Here is a 17301-nt window from a genome sequence, read left to right on the forward strand (position 1 = left end):
TAATAAAATTTTGCAAATTATTCATTTTTCTTCAGAAATTTTGGCCACAATTTATACTGCTACATATCTTTGGTAAAAATAACCCAAATTAGTGGATATTATTTGGTCTGTGTGAAAGTTAGAGAGTCTACAAGCTGTGGTGCAAATCATAAAAAGTTAATCACACCTGATGTACTGACGGCCTATCTCATTTCTTGCGACCTGAACAAGCCAGGAAAGTACAAATACCCCCCAAATGACCGTTTTTTGAAAGTAGACATTACAAGGTATTTAGTAAGATGCATTGTGAGGTTTTTGATGTTGTCATTTTTTTCCCACAATTCTTTGCAAAATGAAGATTTTTTTTTTTCCACAAAATTGTAATAGGTTATTTCTCTCACATGGCATGTGTATACCACAAATGACGCCCCAAAATACATTCTGCTACTCCTCCTGAGTATGGCAATACCAAATGTGTGAGACTTTTACACAGCCTGGCCACATACAGAGGCCCAATATTGAAATAGCACCATCAGGCGTTCTAGGAGCATAAATTACACATCTCATTTCTCAACCACCTATTACACTTTTGAAGGCCCTGGAGCACTAGGATAATGGAAACGCCCACAAAGTGACCCCATTTTGGAAAGCTAACACCCCAACGTATAATCTATGAGGCATAATGAGTCTTTTGAACGGTTTATTTTTTTCCAGAAGTTTGGAAAATGTGGAAAAAAATGAAAACGCATTTTTTTTAAGCAAAGTTGTGCATTTATAAGATATTTCCAACACATAGCATGTACATAGCAAAAATGACACCCCAAAATACATTCTGCTACTCCTCCTGAGTATGGCGATACCACATGTGTGAGACTTTTACACAGTCTGGCCACATACAGAGGCCCAACATGCAAGGAACACCATCAGGTGTTCTAGGGACACATAGCATTCACGTACCAAGAAATACACCCCAAAATACATTATGCTGAGCAAAGAGTAAACAAAAGATTACCTGTGGTTGTAGTAGCGCAGTTGTACACAGGAGGATAGCACTGGTCCAGGCAGCAGGCAGGGACTTGGTCAGCAAAAGCGAACCCAATTTTCCAGGCAACAGACAGGAATACTGTCCATAGTCAGTACAGGCAGGGATACTGTCCATATACAGCCCAGGGTCAGTGCAGGCAGAGATTGTCAGCAGTGCCAATATATTGGTCCTGGTAGTAGGCAGGTCCATGTGTTGTGGTCAGTTCATGCGACAGGCAGAGGCATGATGGCATAGGTCCTACAGGCAGCAGGCAGAAGTAGGGCCTCGTTCAGGACAGAATGGGGACGAGGTAGAGGCTTCTCCCACCCAAATCTCTTTGAAACCTCCGAGTCTCCAGACCCTAATCTAGGAATGAGAAAACAAATGAAATTGTTTTCTTCATCCAGAAAAACAATTCTGGAGCCCCTCACATATGTGAGACCCCAGTGTTCTGAATCACACTAATCCACTGGCAGGGTACAAGATCAGTCCAAGAGGCAGGCAAGAGGCATAGTCAAACAGTCCAGGGTCGGTTCCAGATCAGACAGAGGTATGTACAGAATCGGTAGGCAGAAGCGTGGTCAAATAACAGTCCAGGGTCAGTTCCAGATCAGACAGAGATATAAACAGAATCGGTAGGCAGAAGCATGGTCGAATAACAAACCAGGGTCAGTTACAGAGCAAGCAGAGGCATAAGGGGTGTGAAGGTAAATGGCAGGAAGTGAGGGTTATGTTTATCATACTTTACTAATAATTTAGTGAAGTATGGTAACGGTGGAAACACTCGTAGGGACGGGCATAGAAGGACATTGGGTTACTTGCTATAAATTGTTGTGCATACAGGTTGCACTGGGCCACAATCGATGCAAGCATGTCCTCAGTAAAAATTAAATGGAAAAAGTCTATTGGGGAAAAATTTTCTGTGTCCGCCTGGACTCCTGGCTGGGCAGTGAAAGGGGGAATGATAGCTTCTCCTGAATTAGGAGGCAGCCACAAGGGGTTCTGAAGGATATAGGGAAGGCTGGCATGGGACCTAACCCTTTGGGACTGAGGTAACACCCCACTGGTATGTGGCCTTTACAGAGATACTGCGGTGCTGGTGGATGGCACTGCGGTGCTGGTGGATGGCACTGTGGTGCTGGTGGATGGCACTGCCTCCTCACCAGTACGCCTTTGTCTGGTGGGCGGACTCTCATCCTCCTCCTCTGAGGCTGTCAGTGTACCACTGGTTAGGACAGGCTCGTAGTCCACGTCAGACTCAGAATCTGAAAATGAGAAGGAATACGAAGCGGAGAGCTCCCCATTACTCTCGTCACCCGCAAGAATATTGTACGCCTCCTCAGCTGAATATAATCTTCTAGCCATTGTTGGTGATGACAGAAGGCACTGATGACAAGTGACACTGATGATAGCTGGCACTCTTACGTGGCGCTGATGACACGTGACACTGATACGTGGCACTGGTGACACTAATAACAGATGGCACGTGGCACTGACAGGTGGCGCTGATGACAGATGGTACTGACAGATGGTACTGACAGGTTGCACTGACAGATGGCACTGACAGGTGGAACTGATGACAGGTGGCACTGATGGCAGATGGCACATGGCACTGGCAGATGGGACTGACAGGTTGCATTGACAGATGGCACTGACAGGTGGAACTGATGGCAGGTGGCACTGATGGCAGATGGCACTGGCAGATGGGACTGACAGATGGACTGGCAGATGGCACTGGCAGATGGCACTGATAGGTACTGTGGGCACTGTGTATGTGTATTTATGCACTCACAATCTCACACACTGAAGCACAGGTCGCTCTACCTCCTCACACGCGGTCTCTGTGTGAGGAGGGAGAGCCGGCAATGAGAGATGATCTCATATGTTTACATTTGACATCATCTCCCACTGGAAGCTGCGATCGCGCTGTAAACGGCCGCTGTGATTGGCCGTTTATGGCGATCTGTGACTGGCTGTGTCCAAGTGACATGGGCAGCACAGAATTTCCCTGATGCGCGCCCGTGGGAGCGCACATCGTGGAAGTAAACAGCAGGACGTCCAGGGACGGCCTCCCGGCAGTTAGCGTCCGCGCTGCAGCCATATTTCGGCTATAGCGCGGGCACGAAGTGGTTAACAACGGAGCTTTACAGGATTTTGATGTTTTTTTCTCCTCTGAACTTCCCTCTCAAAATCTCCCCATGTTGCCAGACTCCTGTTATGTTGGTGCCCCCTTTCCCTGCTGGGACCTTTGGAGTCCTGCAGGAGTCTCCTGTATGTGCACACTCCTGTTTGAAAATACAGTGATATCAGCAGCCAAAGCCATGCCTCTCCTCCTCCTCCACAGCTGTAATTGACAGCAGCTTTTGCTGATTTTGTAAAAAAAATGATTTAATATCACTTGGCAGGGTCCATACAGCTGTATAGTTATCAGTCACACAGCTCTGCCACCAAGGACGGAATTGCTGAAGAGGGCAAATGAATCACCTGTTTTCACAGGATCACTCCCTCTCTGGCAAAGATAGTGCAGAATGTTTTTTGCCAGCAAGAGAGTAATGCCATAGAAAATGGCAAGTGGTTTAATGGTTGCATGTGTGTAATAGGCGCTAAAGTATTGCTTTCTCCAGACAAACAGACTGTACCCCGATCTTTGCATTGGACATGCATGGATTTGCAGTCCAGGGTGTGATTGGGGAACCACTGAGGTCTGTGGAACTGGCTGCCTGCCATTGATTTGAACAGGCTGCCTGCACGGAACACATGGGCATCCTGGGTGGCTGAAGAAAGCTCTTTACATGGATGTATGGATTGGTATGCCCATGTTAATGAGGCATTGAAGTGGGTGTAAGGCAATAAGGATTTTTTATCTTACTGCATTGCAGATCCCTTCGCAGCCCCACCAAATGCATACCTGAGCTTGATCTTAATCCAGCGATCTGCATGATAGCCGAGGCTTTCTCGGTTCTCTCTCCTCGTTGGCATAGATACAGCAGCGGGAGCCATTGGCACAGATACAGCAGTGGGAGCCATTGGCACAGATACAGCAGCAAGAGCCATTGGCACAGATACAGCAGCGGGAGCCATTGGCACAGATACAGCAGCAAGAGCCATTGGCACATATACAGCAGCGGGAGCCATTGGCACAGATACAGCAGCAAGAGACATTGGCACATATACAGCAGTGGGAGCCATTGGCACAGATACAGCAGCGGGAGCCATTGGCAAAGATACAGCAGCAAGAGACATTGGCACATATACAGCAGTGGGAGCCATTGGCACAGATACAGCAGCGGGAGCCATTGGCAAAGATACAGCAGCAAGAGACATTGGCACATATACAGCAGTGGGAGCCATTGGCACAGATACAGCAGCGGGAGCCATTGGCACAGATACAGCAGCAAGAGCCATTGGCACATATACAGCAGTGGGAGCCATTGGCACAGATACAGCAGCGGGAGCCATTGGCACAGATACAGCAGCGGGAGCCATTGGCACAGATACAGCAGCGGGAGCCATTGGCATAGATACAGCAGCGGGAGCCATTGGCACAGATATAGCAGTGGGAGCCATTGGAACAGATACAGCATTGGTGATCAAATACCACCAAAAGTAATCTCTATTTGTGGGAAAAAAAAGGACATAAATTTTATTTGGTTACAGCATCGCACGACTGCACAATTGTCAGTTAAAGTAACACAGTGCCGTATCGCAAAATATAGGCTGGTTGTGAAGGGGGGTAAACCTTCTGGGGCTGAAGTGGTTAAAATGGCGTTTTTTAACCCCAGTGTGCAGAACAGTGAAATGTGAAGATAGCAAAACAGATCACAGCTATCTATTTTTTAAGGTATGCAAAAGTAAAAGCAGAGTACTGGACATGGTTTGCTCAGCTCCATAGACATGCGACAGGGTGTGCCGGATGTGCCTGGGCACACCCTATGCGCATTAGTATTATCGCTCTCTGTTCAGGCAGGAAGATGGGAAAGATCTCCCGCTTGCTGGCTATGCCATAAGAGACGTGTTTATGCTCTTCTCTTCCACTGTCCTGGAAGGGAGATCAATATGCTGAGGTCATATATATGTAGACACGCGTGTTTGAGCTCCATTAAGGGTGCATGGGAGCCGTCCGGCCCCTTTCAGGACACCGGCGCATGGATTCCAATGTGGGGGGGGCTGTTTTTTTGAAGCCCTGATTAGAGCCAGAGGCTCTAATAGTCTTCAGTATAGGCTGGGGTTGCAGAGAGTGAGCTTTCAGCCCACCCAGGTGTGTTACAACAACAAATGAATATTTACTGTTGTAACACTGATCCTCCTTTTGGTCAATCAGGAAGCGGGTTTTGACACTGGTCACCCGATTGGTTGAAAGGACAGGCAACCCTATTGGACGCCTAGGAGGAGGAGGGGCGGAGCTGGAAGCCGCCATGGAGGAGAGGACTCGGAGCCTAGCCGCTGCACCAAGCTGCTTGCCACCTGCCATGATGGGGTAAGTACCGGACCGACCGGCAAACAGTGCCAGATGTGGTTGTTTGTTTGCCACCCCCCCAAAACAAACCACCAGCCGCCACTGCACCTTAATGCAATAGGCTGCACACACCCTCAGCTCCAACGCGCCCTGTCTATTACATTGTTGCACTTCCAGAGCTGCTGCTGCTGTAGAGGACACTATATTCCTGGAACATATCTACAGCACTACATGGATCACTAATCACACCAAGAACCTGCATCCTTGCAGCAGTAGCGTTGTTTGCACTAATTCCGCCTGTGCGTCGGGTGGCGCTGTGCGCGGCCTGTACCAACAATCCATTATAAATAGACTCTCGGAAAAGGAAGCATAGAGCATAAAGGTGCTGAGAAGATGGCAGACGAGGAGCGAAGTTGGAGGCTGGAGAGAGAAGTAAGAACAGTAGTTGTATTATGTGTTTATATGTGTGCTAGCAATCTTTGGGATCGAATCCACACGGATAGTCAGGGCTGTGTAAGAAGTGCGGTGTCCTGGAAGCATGCAGTCCGTGTATGGGGAAGAAGCATGGCGCCCACGTGGTGGCAGCGCGGGGAGAACATCACACACTGCAAGTTCAATACTCTACTATATTCTTCCATAGCCCGACCTCTACCATGCCTGCTACATAAAGCATGTTTAATCCAATGAAAGAAAACTGTTTTTTTTTAAGTTTTTCCAGCAAAATTGCGAGTTCCTTCCTAAGTAATTCCTGATTGATTTCTGCAGTGTAATCACACATACTGTTCAGACAGTATGACCCTGATCATTAGGATATAATAGAGGGCCTCCTAGAAGACTTCATCTTAGGTGTACATAGAACGTGTGGACACCACATGTATACATAAGTCTATGACCACCTATACAAGAAAAAGGAATGCATTTCATTAAGTCTGCTTTAAGTGATTGTGATGCTTTATGTACAAAAAAAGAGATGACTCGATTTGCATGGCAGGGGAAATTGCATTGTTTTCAATGGTGACCTTTCACATCGATGCAACTCAGCATAGTGCAAAGTTCCTTGACTACTTTTGGGATTCCAGCACGATTCTTGGCACTTAGTATATACAAAACGTGATCAAAGTCTGATTGCAGCAGAGTGAACCTAGCCTCCGTGTGTAAAATCATACAGAATACATTGAGGTCTATGCCGGTATACTCAATGGATTTGTTAGCATCTAGAAGCATTGCTCCTTTAGACCCCTTTCACACCGAGGCGTTTTTCAAGCGCTTTCGCATTTAAAAGAAAAGCTCACAAACTGCTTCACATTAAAATCAATGATGCGTTCACACTGGGGTGGAGCACTGGCAGGGAGGTGAAGACTCTGGCAAGCAGGATGTTTGGCGAGCTAAAAAAAAGCTCCCCTCTCCATTTAAACGAATGGGAAGCTCTGCAAAATGATTCTTGCAGCAGTTTTGTGTGGGGTGTTTTTTTTTTTTTTTTTTTTTTTTAATCACGTGACCTTCAAAAAAGCACACCAGCTCAAAAGCGTCTTAGTGCTGTGTGATTAGCTCAATAGTTTACTTGTTTTACAGGAGATGTACAGCCAAATCTCGTTTAGCTGTACTTCTCCTGTGCAGTTTGTTCTGCACTCCTGTGACCTGTTTCCAGCAGACAGCGAGCTGAAGCCTGATGTCACAGGGCCAGTGTTCTTTTGAGAAAGGTCTGCCCGGCGTATAAGGGAAACCCCCCCCCCCCGTACTGCAAAGCGATTGCTCAGTACAAAGGACTACGGAGCTGTCAAATTGCCGAACATAAAGAGCTGTACACCGCGCATGCGGAATTAACATGACATTGTACCAGACGATGCCGCACACTCCCGGTGCTCATGCTACTCTGCAAGGGGCGGATCTATTATTACTGTTATATCGTGCCTACAGATATAACAGTAATAGAGCTGCCCCTTGCAGAGGAGCAGGAGCATCGGGAGCGTGCGGCATAGTTTGGTAGAATGTCATGTTAATTGCGCATGCACGGTGTAGAGTTCACTCACAGCTGTTTATGTTCGGCAATTTTCGGCATCACCGTAGTAGTTTGTACTGCGCAGCGCATGCGCAGTACAGGGGGGTCCTTATGCACCGGGGAAACTTTCTCGGCAAGACACCAGTCCAGGCTTGGGTAAGATGGCAACAATGAAGTCGTTCGGCACCCGGCTCAGCCTCTCCAAGCCGCTGAGCTGGCCGCTCCACAGCCCAGCACTCAAGTGAGCGAAGGAGGGGAGCAGAGAGCAGTCACCTGCTCTCTGCTCAGAGAACCGAGCGATCAGCCCATGCCCTAGAGACTGAAAAATCTCAGGGCAGGAGCAAAGGATTGTGTGCTTAGGTCTAGCAGTTTAATGGCAACAAAAGTGTATGTGGGTTTTTTCTTATATTTGAAGACACTTTTTTTTTTTTTTTTTTTTTTTTAATGCACCTGGGGGACGGTGTGGCTTGTCTACCTTAAGTATGAGTTTAGTTGGTTGTGACCCTTTTTTAGGGCACAATGTGTATCATTTGATGTAGTAAATGTTCTGTATAGTATGGAATTATGTGAATCTAAAAGCTTGGTATTCATGATGAGTTTGCATAGTCCGTGTTTCACCTGAGCTCTGTGTTTATACTTCATGCTCTGAGCAATACCAAGCATTTTCTTCTTTCTGTATAGGACTTGGTCTGAATGAAGTCTGACTTGTTTAAATTTTTCTCTTTTGCAGCTTTGTATTGACGGCAACCTTATTACAGGTAAAGTAGGTCACATGATCGCTAATCTGCAGTGGCTGATGGGAGGGAGTGCCAACAATAAGGGGAGGGCTGGGGCGCAGGCAGTGGAAGCCAGCACAGGTCTGGAATTTAAGCCCTATTGTCGAGCTGCTTATTGACACAAGGAAGCCACTGCTTAGGAACGAAGAGCTGGCAGAATATTTTGCAACCCATTAAGTTAATTGGTAACAGGTCAGCAATATGATTGGGTATAAAAAGTGCATCTTAGTCAGTGGGGTTGATATACAGTGCACAATCTGGGGCAGCTCTGCATAGAAACCAATTTGCTTCCAGGTTGTAGTGTCAAAGCTTAATTTAACAAACTGAAGGCAGAATCCGATTGGCTACCATGCACAGGTGCAATATTGGATGCCTATGATATTCGGGCTCTCAGACAGCACTGCAATAAAAACAAGCATGATTCTGTGATGGCCACTACTGCATGGGCTTAAATACTTCCAAAAATCACTGTTTCAAATGGTTTGCTGTTCCATCATGCTAAAGCAGACCATAATTGCTCTACTCTATTGTCTTTCCTCCCACCAATGGTCACGCAATTCCCCCATCAACAGTCTGTGTTGATTGGGGAATGCCTCCTGCAGTGCTATTGTGTTGTGTCGGAGGAGAGCCTTCGCAGCCAGCAGAATACAATGATCACTGCTAGTGGCTAAAGCTGCTGACGGTAATCGCATACAAAAAGACAGGCTGGTTGTACTCAAGTCGAATAATAGATCAACTTGAGTACATACAGCCTGCCCATACATAGATCGAATCTTGGCTGATCCCTGCTGAACCAGTCAAATTTTGATTCATCTTTGGTCAGCTAAAGTGATTGTAAATGAACAATTTTTATTTAAAAAAAAATTAAAAAAAGCATTTCATACCTGCTGTGCAATGGTTTTGCACAGAGCAGCCCTGATCCTCCTCCGGTCCCCTGCCAGCGCTCTGGGCCCCTCCCCCTTTGCTGAGTGCCCCATAGCAAACAGCTTGCTGTGGGGTACGTACGTGTGTGCTCGCACCCAAGCCTGCCCTGCATCCATAAGACAGTGGCCCTGTCCCCACTCCAACCTGACTGTGATTAACAGTGAGAGCCAATGGCTCCTGTATCTCAGCCCATCAGGAGGGAGAAAACTAGGAGAGCCTCTGCTCTCATGCACATTGCTGGATTGAGATTGGGCTTAGGCAAGTATTAGGGGGGCTGAGGGGGAAACTGCACAATGAAGGCTTTTTACCTTCATGCGCAAAGGTAAAAAACCTTCAGATATTACAACCATGTTCGGAAGCTATATCTGGCCATGATCCAGAAACACTGCCAAAGCTCATTTTGCAAAGTGAGAACTGTTGTGGTCAGATAAATTGCAATTTGACATTCTATTTGGGAACCATGGGTGCCGTATCCTATGGATTAAAAAGAGGGACCTTCCAGCTTATCAGCGTTCAAAGCCTGCATCTCTGATGGATGCATTAGTGTGTATGAAATGGGCAGGTTTCACATCTGGAAAGGCCTCATCAATGCTGATTTTATAGAGGAGAATATGCTTCTGCAAGAATGGGACAGCATTCCTCTCCCAAAACTTCAGCAACTGGTCTCCTTAGTTCCCAGATATTTACAGGGTGTTTAAAGAGGGAATGCTACACTGATAAACCTAGCCCTTTCCCAATTGGGGTTGCACTTTGCCAGGTTGTTTTTTTTCCCTCTATTGTACAAACTGTAAAGTGTGTGTGTCATTAATGATATATTTGATCTTCCAGGTTTTCCCATGGACTGCTGGAGTAAGTCTTGCTCGTCGGCTGTACATCACTTGCATATGCCTGGATCTCTGCCCCTACCAGTCATGATTGAAAGATCTGAGACCTTGAAGACTGAAAAATCTCAGGTAAGGCACAAAGGATGTTGAACTTGGGTCTAGAAATGAAATAATTACATTAATGAGATTTTGAAATTAAGACTTCTCTGGTGGCTTTTTTTTTTTTTTTTTTTTTTTCTTACACCTGGAATGGCTTGCATGATGAGTTTGCATAGTCCGTGTTTCACCTGAGTTCTGTGATTACACTTCATGCTCTGAGCAATACCAAGCAGTTTTCTTCTTGCTGTGTAGGACGGAATCTGAATAAAGTCTGACTTGTTTATATTTTTCTTTTGCAGCCTTATTGCTGGTGACCTGATTACAGGTAAAGATTTCTTTCTATACTGTCTGCAGTAATAGACCTCAAAAGTAGGCTTTCACATTCAGGCAGGAAATGAAAGACCTGTTCACATTTGCTGTGAGAATGTAGTGCTTTTAGCAATGCAGTTTACCTGAAATTGCAGTTCCATATGATGTGTTGCATATTTACATTTGATATGAATTTGTGCTTGTTACCATACGTTTTTCTAGTATTTTCTCAATGTCATTCCTTTCTAAGTGACATCTGTTCCTCGCATAGCCCCAAGACATGGGCTATGAGATTTTAGGTTGTCGCAGATTAATAATTACTTTTTTCACTCAGGGGTGTGTAATGGTGGGTTGGCTGCCTCTCCACACTTTCTGAATTTTGCGGGGTAAGACAACATTATAACATAATATGTTGTCTGTTCTATATGATACTTAAGTGGTATGTAGAAGGGATGGATGTGTTGCTTCCTGGCCAACATCAAGTCCTGTGATTATACTTCATGCTCTGAGCAATACCTAGCATCTTTGTGCTATGTAGGACTATGTCTAAAATATACTGACTTGTTCAATTTTCTTTTGCAGCCTTTTTATTGCTGGTTACCTGAATACAGGTAAACATTACTTTTTTTTTTTTTTTTTTTTCTTTGGTGCATAGCTTTGATACTAATAGTGATTGCAGTTGCATTAACTCCTTGATCAGAGAACGACGTGCTGTCCTTGGAAATGGCAGACTTACCAAAGCTAGATTGATGTGCACAAAAGATTGCAAAGTTGCTGTGAGCTTCAGTAGGTTTGGAGTTATTAATCTGTGTAAAAGCTCTGTAAATTGAGTAGAGTAGATGAGTATACATGAAAAGGAGCTTGAAATTCCACCTGCTGGCTAATAATGAAACTAATCAAATAAGTTGAAATTGTAATTCCATATGTGCTGCATATTTACATTTGGTATGAATTTGTACTTCAATTACCATATGTTTTCTAGTATCTTCTCGGTGTCATTCCTTTCTAAGCGACATCTGTTCCTTGCATAGCCCCAAGACATGGGCTATGCGATTTTAGGTTGTCGCAGAGCAATAATTACCTTTTTCACTCAGGGGTGTGTAATGGTGGGTTGGCTGCCTCTCCACACTTTCTGAAGTTTGCGGGGTAAGACATGTTTATAGAATGTGGCATTGTGGTGCACTGCAACCTTTATTCATTAGAAGCATGGCTTTAGGGCATGGGAGTGGCATTCGGTATGAATGGCACTGCAACATTCTAATACAGGTAACGTGCATTAACATAAGACACCAGCATGGAGAGGCGTTAATGTACCCTATAGTATCTCTATAAGCCTGCAGGATGAGATTGCGTAGTCTGTTTCAACTGAGAAACCATGATTTATGTTCATGATCTGAAGGAAGGGAACAGCACACAGGGGTGTGTGTGGGGGTGTTTGTTTCTCGAGGGAAAAAAAAAAAAAATGTACATATAGTATGTTTAGCTGCAACGTTTTGAATTTGCACTTAACTAGGTTAAAATTACTAGCTCTAATGTTTGCTATCATGAAAGGTAAAATACCTGGTAAATCTCTTTCCTGCGTAATAGAGAACGATGCTGTAGTTTTCTTGCATCTGTAGTACAAACTACTGATTGAGAGGAGTCTTCATTTCGATGCTACTCTTAATTGTGAGATTACTTAAAATGTCTCTTCCATCTGCCAGGGATAATTCAGACACCTGCACTTGCCATTTGAAGTGACCTATACATGCAGCCACTTTTTAACTCGCAGATCTGAGGACCCAACGGAATGGATCATGTATTTGGGTAAGGGCAAAGGATGAAACTTTTTTTTTTTTTTTTTTTTTTTTTTTTTTTTTTCCTCTAGTAAAAATGCTAAATTTTTTAGGATTTTATTGGCATTTTGAAATCTTTTTGTGGAGAATTGTATTTGCACCTGGAATCCTGTTTAAATCTGGTGTGTGTGTGTGTGTGTGTGTGTGTGTGTGTTCAAATTATACATCTTTATTGTAGCAAATATGCTGTATAGTAGCATGATGAGCTTGCATAGTCCGTGTTTCACCTGAGTTCTGTGATTACACTTTGTGCTCTGAACAATACCAAGCATTATTCAGATTCCGTCCTACACAGGAAATAGAAAAAAGTCTGACTTGTTTAAAATTTTTCTTTTGCAGGTTTTCTTGCTGGCAACGTGATTACAGGTAAAGATTTCTTTATATTTGCAGTAATGAACAAAGAGGGCTTCCACTTAGTCAGAACATGTAAGATGTATTCACATGTGCACCCCACTTCCCTTTTAGAAGCTTGTGGAGCAGTTTTGAGGCCCATACTAATTGGAGTTGCTCAGTTTTCTTTGGCACAGCCTCAGTACCCATCCACCCATGTGCCTGAGCCAGCCGCTCCCACCACCTCCACAGCCCAGCGCTCCAGTGAGTGTGGGGTGATGGCAGAGTCGTTACTGACAGTTGCCAGCTCTCTGCTCAGGAAACTGAGAAGCGAGTGGTGGTGTTGATTGCTTGGTTCTGTGTTAGCCGGCGGGGGACAGATTTAGCATCAGAACAATTCTGCATCCACCTAGGTGAGTAAGGATTAAAGTAGAAAAATCTTTCCCATACTTAAGACTAATACTTTTGGGGCTTGTTCATATCAGATTTAATTGAAACTGCACGCAGTATCCTTTGGCAAAAATTACATGTAAATGTGTTTTTAATGCAGTTTCCTGTTGACTTAAATTGGGGGGGGGGGGGGGGGGGAAGACCTGCAGCATGCAAAATGTTTAGATCCCGATCTTTACCTTTTTTAAAAAAAAAAAAATAATAAAACCCAAAAAATCCACATGAATTACTGCGTTGACTGACTGTATATAGTTTAAAAATCCTTGCTTTTGAAGCTAATTCAACTGTGGGCTCCCCTTCCCTGATCTTCCTAGATGGCAAGATGTGTGGCCACTTTAAATCCCTACAATGCATTGGCATGGGGGTGGGACCTGTTGGCACAGGTACTTAAATAGATTTTACATTTCCATGCAGTTTACCTGCATTGCAGTTCTATAGGACGTGTGTGTGGGGTGTTTTTTTTTTTTTTTTTTTTTTTTTTTTCCTTCTTTACATCTTCTACATGTCTTCCATGGCATTCCTTCTGTTTTTAAGTGACATCTGTTCCTCGCATAGCCCCAAGACATGGGCTATGAGATTTTAGGTTGTCGCAGATTAATAATTATCTTTTTCACTCAGGGGTGTGTAATGGTGGGTTGGCTGCCTCTCCACACTTTCTGAATTTTGCGGGGTAAGGCAACATAACATAATATGTTGTCTGTTCTATTTGATACTTAAGTGGTATGTAGAAGGGATGGATGTGTTGCTTCCAGGCCAACATAGTCCTGTGATTATACTTCATGCTCTGAGCCATACCTAGCATCTTTGTGTTATGTAGGACTATGTCTAAATGTACTGACTTGATCAATTTTTTTTTTTTTTTTTTCTTTTGCAGCCTTTTTGTTGCTGGTTACCTGAATACAGGTAAAGATTACTTTTTTTCTTTGGTGCATAGCTTTGATGCTAATATTTGATTGCAGTCTCATTAACTCCTTATCAGGGGACAACGTGCTGTCCTTGGAAATGGCACAGACTAATCAAGTTCTGTGTATAAATATTATGTAAACCGATTTATATATAGAACTTAGTCTGCCATGTTTGCCTTTTTGACCATAATAAAGTGCATATGTTGGAAGCAACATCTTTAAAGTCTTGCCTAACAGTGGGCAATTAATGACTGACAAGTTACAGATGACAGTGGTGGTTTTTCCTTTTCAAGATCCTGCAGCTCAGTTATGAGTAGTGCGGGAACACTTTCCACTGCTTGCCAGTAGAAAAGCTCCTAAACAGTCTTGCTGTTGAGGATTGATCACACCAAATGTGAAAACATACTCAGTATCGCATGCAGTTTGCAATACATTTGCATGTGACTTTGAAAGTCTTTACTTGACCTAAATGGGGAACTGTAGTCAATGCACCTAAAACTTCAGCCTACAGGAGATTTTCAAAATCTCTGTAATGCATTGCTCTGAGATTGGGCCCAGTTTGCAATGCTGTACATAGGTAAACTGACTTTAGGTTACTATGCAGTCAGCCTACTTCTTCTTCTTCTTCTTCTTTTTTTTTTTTTTTTTTTTTTCCTTTAATTTTTTCTTGTCCTATCCAAAGTGACATCTTTCTGCTGTAGACATAGTATTTTAGGGTGTTAGATTAAAAATTTCCTTTAACTAATTGGGTAGATGCCTCTTCACATTTCTGTATTTGCATGGTAAGACCGCTTCAGAATGTATTGTGACTACAGTACTTACTACTTTGACTTGTTAGTAATTTATATATTGTCTTACTTTAGGATGTGCACAGTTAACACTACAATAAAGATGGGGCCATGTTCTGCTGAATACCTGTATGTACAAAGGAGTAAAGGTGTGCATGTTTTTGTGTTTTTTTTTTTTTTTTTTTTTTTTTATGGCTGACGTCAAATGCTTTGGGCCACTTTTTAGCCTGCAGGAAAAGCTTTCAGTAGGATGCGCAGGTCAGTTCAGATTCTATTACTGGACCCTGTGCAGAGTCAGGTATAACGGTGAAGAGTTTTTGCTGGGTATGCTAGTGCCATACTGTGTGTGTGTGTGTGTGTGTGTGTGTTCCAAAGGCTTTACTCAAAGCAAGGCTTTTTGGTCATACCTACTGATTCACATATTTATTTCGAGACTGTGACCTATTTACTTTTAGTAAATCTGGTCTTTTATGTAATGGCACACACGGACAAAAGATGACTGTCAATCTATTCTCTGTGGGCTAGACTTCTATGCATTCCCTGCATCCCTCCCTATTTTTTGCAGCATGGAAGATTTAATATGACTCTGGATAGTAAAAAAATGGTGTACCAGTGACAGGGTTGCCCTGAAAAGTTCAAATTATAAGCCTTCTGGCAGACTCAAGTTCTGGCCATCCATTCTCTATTGCGCTGTATGTTAAAGGATACGTTCCACCTGTATTTAGGGGGGAACTTGTGAAATGTTCCAGCAGCTGGAGCCTTCCCAGTGATGGCAAGTGGGCATGTTCTCCGGGCGCCTGCTCCTCACTGCTTGAAAATGTGGCTTTGTGATGCTCCACCTGCCTGGCCAAGTCATTCATTTAGTGCAGCCTTTGCAGCTGTCAGCTTGTAGTTTCAGTGAACAATGAGCACTCTGGTAGTTTATTCTGTCTTCCCCCTCAGTGTTTAATCTGCCTACCCGTACATTGCGGGTGCATGTTTTCAGGCTCCAAGTAACCATGACTCATTTTAATGGAGAATATGCATTGCTACTACAGTGGATGTGCTGTATAGTGAAACGTCTGTGAACATAAGCTTGGTATTCCATGATGAGTTTGCATAGTCCGTGTTTCACCTGAGTTCTGTGATTACGCTTCATGCTCTGAGCAATACCAAGCAGTTTTCTTCTTGCGCTGTAAGACTTGCTGTGTCTGACTAACTTCTTTTATTTATACTTGGATATATATCTCTATTTCCTCTATCATCTCTATCTCGCCAAAGGGAGCTATCCCTTTTTAGAAAGAAAATGATGCATGACCTATGCACATGCCCTCCCCACTGCTCACCAAAATGTTGGCACAGCATTGAGTATGATTGCAGTTTTAATGTTACAGCCTCAACTTTCTGGCTTGAGGCTAGAAAGCATCCTTGGAAATGGCATTGACTTTTAAAGTGATAAGTTTGTGCTCTTGCGTGGGGGGGGGGGTTTATTAATGTTATACTTGCTTTGCACAGAGCAGCCCTGATCCTTTTCTGGGGTGCCCCGATGGCGCTCCTGTTCATTGAGCGCTGCTTTCCATGGGAGCACCTGTGTGGGCACGCTCATGAGTTCTGCTGCTGTGTCCATTAACAGACAGCAGAACTCAACCCGGCTCCTGTGTCACTGGATTTGATTTACAGTAGCGGGAGCCAATAGCTCCTGTGATCAAGCCATCAAATGATGACTAAAACAGTTGCTGGGCTCGGGTAAGGAAAAAGAAGGGCTCTGGGGGCAGCAGCACCAAAGGTTTTTCACCTTAATGCATAAAGGTGAAAAACTTGGAGACTTTCAACCCCTTAAAGCTAAACATTCATATATGTATATTTTATACAAGTGTGTGGCCTAACTTTTTTTTTTTTTTTTTTTTATTCCCCTGCAGACTTAACCGAAAGTGCTTTCATTAAAATGTGAAGACCTGGTTCAGGTGCTCCTGCTGGGCCCTCCTGAAGAGGAATGCTCTTGAGAAAAGTGTACAAAAACCACTAGGGATAGTAGTAAAGGGTGCTACATACAGAACTGTTTGCTTTTAAACTTGAACCTTCGGCTTCAGCAGATAAAGTTCCACTTTGAGAGCTGCATAGACCCAAATCGTGCTCGCAACCTACCTGGCACGCCAAAAAAAACCTCTCGTAAGCAGTTGGTACTTGGATAAAACCTTTCACTTTGTGTTTAATTGTGCAAATTGCTGTCCGTTTGTTGCCATGACATGCAAGCTCTGACAGTGGTTTGACTGTATGCAGAACTGGTACAGTGATATTGTCCTGGAGATGACTGCTTCTTACAAATAAATGATATAAATAAAATTGCAAATAATTCAAAAGTTTGTTACAAATGTAATAAGTGCTATAATAAAAGCTTAAACTCCAAGTAGTGTTTGTTTTATGCAGTGTGTAGTTTTACTGTTGGTAAGTGAGGGGTATTGAACCACTCTGCACACTGAATTTCTTTCTCCTAAGGCTAGGTTCACACCATGTGTTTTGCAGTACAGGTTCAGTTTTTTTTTTTTTTTTTTGAAACTCACTACTAACATCTAACATGATTTCCTATGGGCCATGTTCACATCTCTGCATTTTCAACCTGTGTG

General features: G+C 43.8%; 3 non-coding genes across 3 annotated transcripts; all 3 read left to right on the top strand.

Moving 5' to 3' along the window:
* Positions 1 to 10640: 10640 nt before the first annotated feature.
* On the top strand, positions 10641 to 10787 carry LOC141125061 (small nucleolar RNA SNORA79). Its single transcript, XR_012241359.1, has one exon. It is a non-coding gene; the product is annotated as a small nucleolar RNA SNORA79 (small nucleolar RNA).
* Positions 10788 to 11400: 613 nt separating this feature from the next.
* Positions 11401 to 11547, top strand: LOC141125060 (small nucleolar RNA SNORA79). The gene has a single exon (XR_012241358.1). It is a non-coding gene; the product is annotated as a small nucleolar RNA SNORA79 (small nucleolar RNA).
* Positions 11548 to 13539: 1992 nt separating this feature from the next.
* LOC141125062 (small nucleolar RNA SNORA79) lies at positions 13540 to 13686 on the top strand. Its single transcript, XR_012241360.1, has one exon. It is a non-coding gene; the product is annotated as a small nucleolar RNA SNORA79 (small nucleolar RNA).
* Positions 13687 to 17301: the final 3615 nt, after the last annotated feature.

This window comes from Aquarana catesbeiana, linkage group LG01, assembly GCF_042186555.1.
Source record: "Aquarana catesbeiana isolate 2022-GZ linkage group LG01, ASM4218655v1, whole genome shotgun sequence".
Classification (NCBI taxonomy): Eukaryota; Metazoa; Chordata; class Amphibia; order Anura; family Ranidae; genus Aquarana; species Aquarana catesbeiana.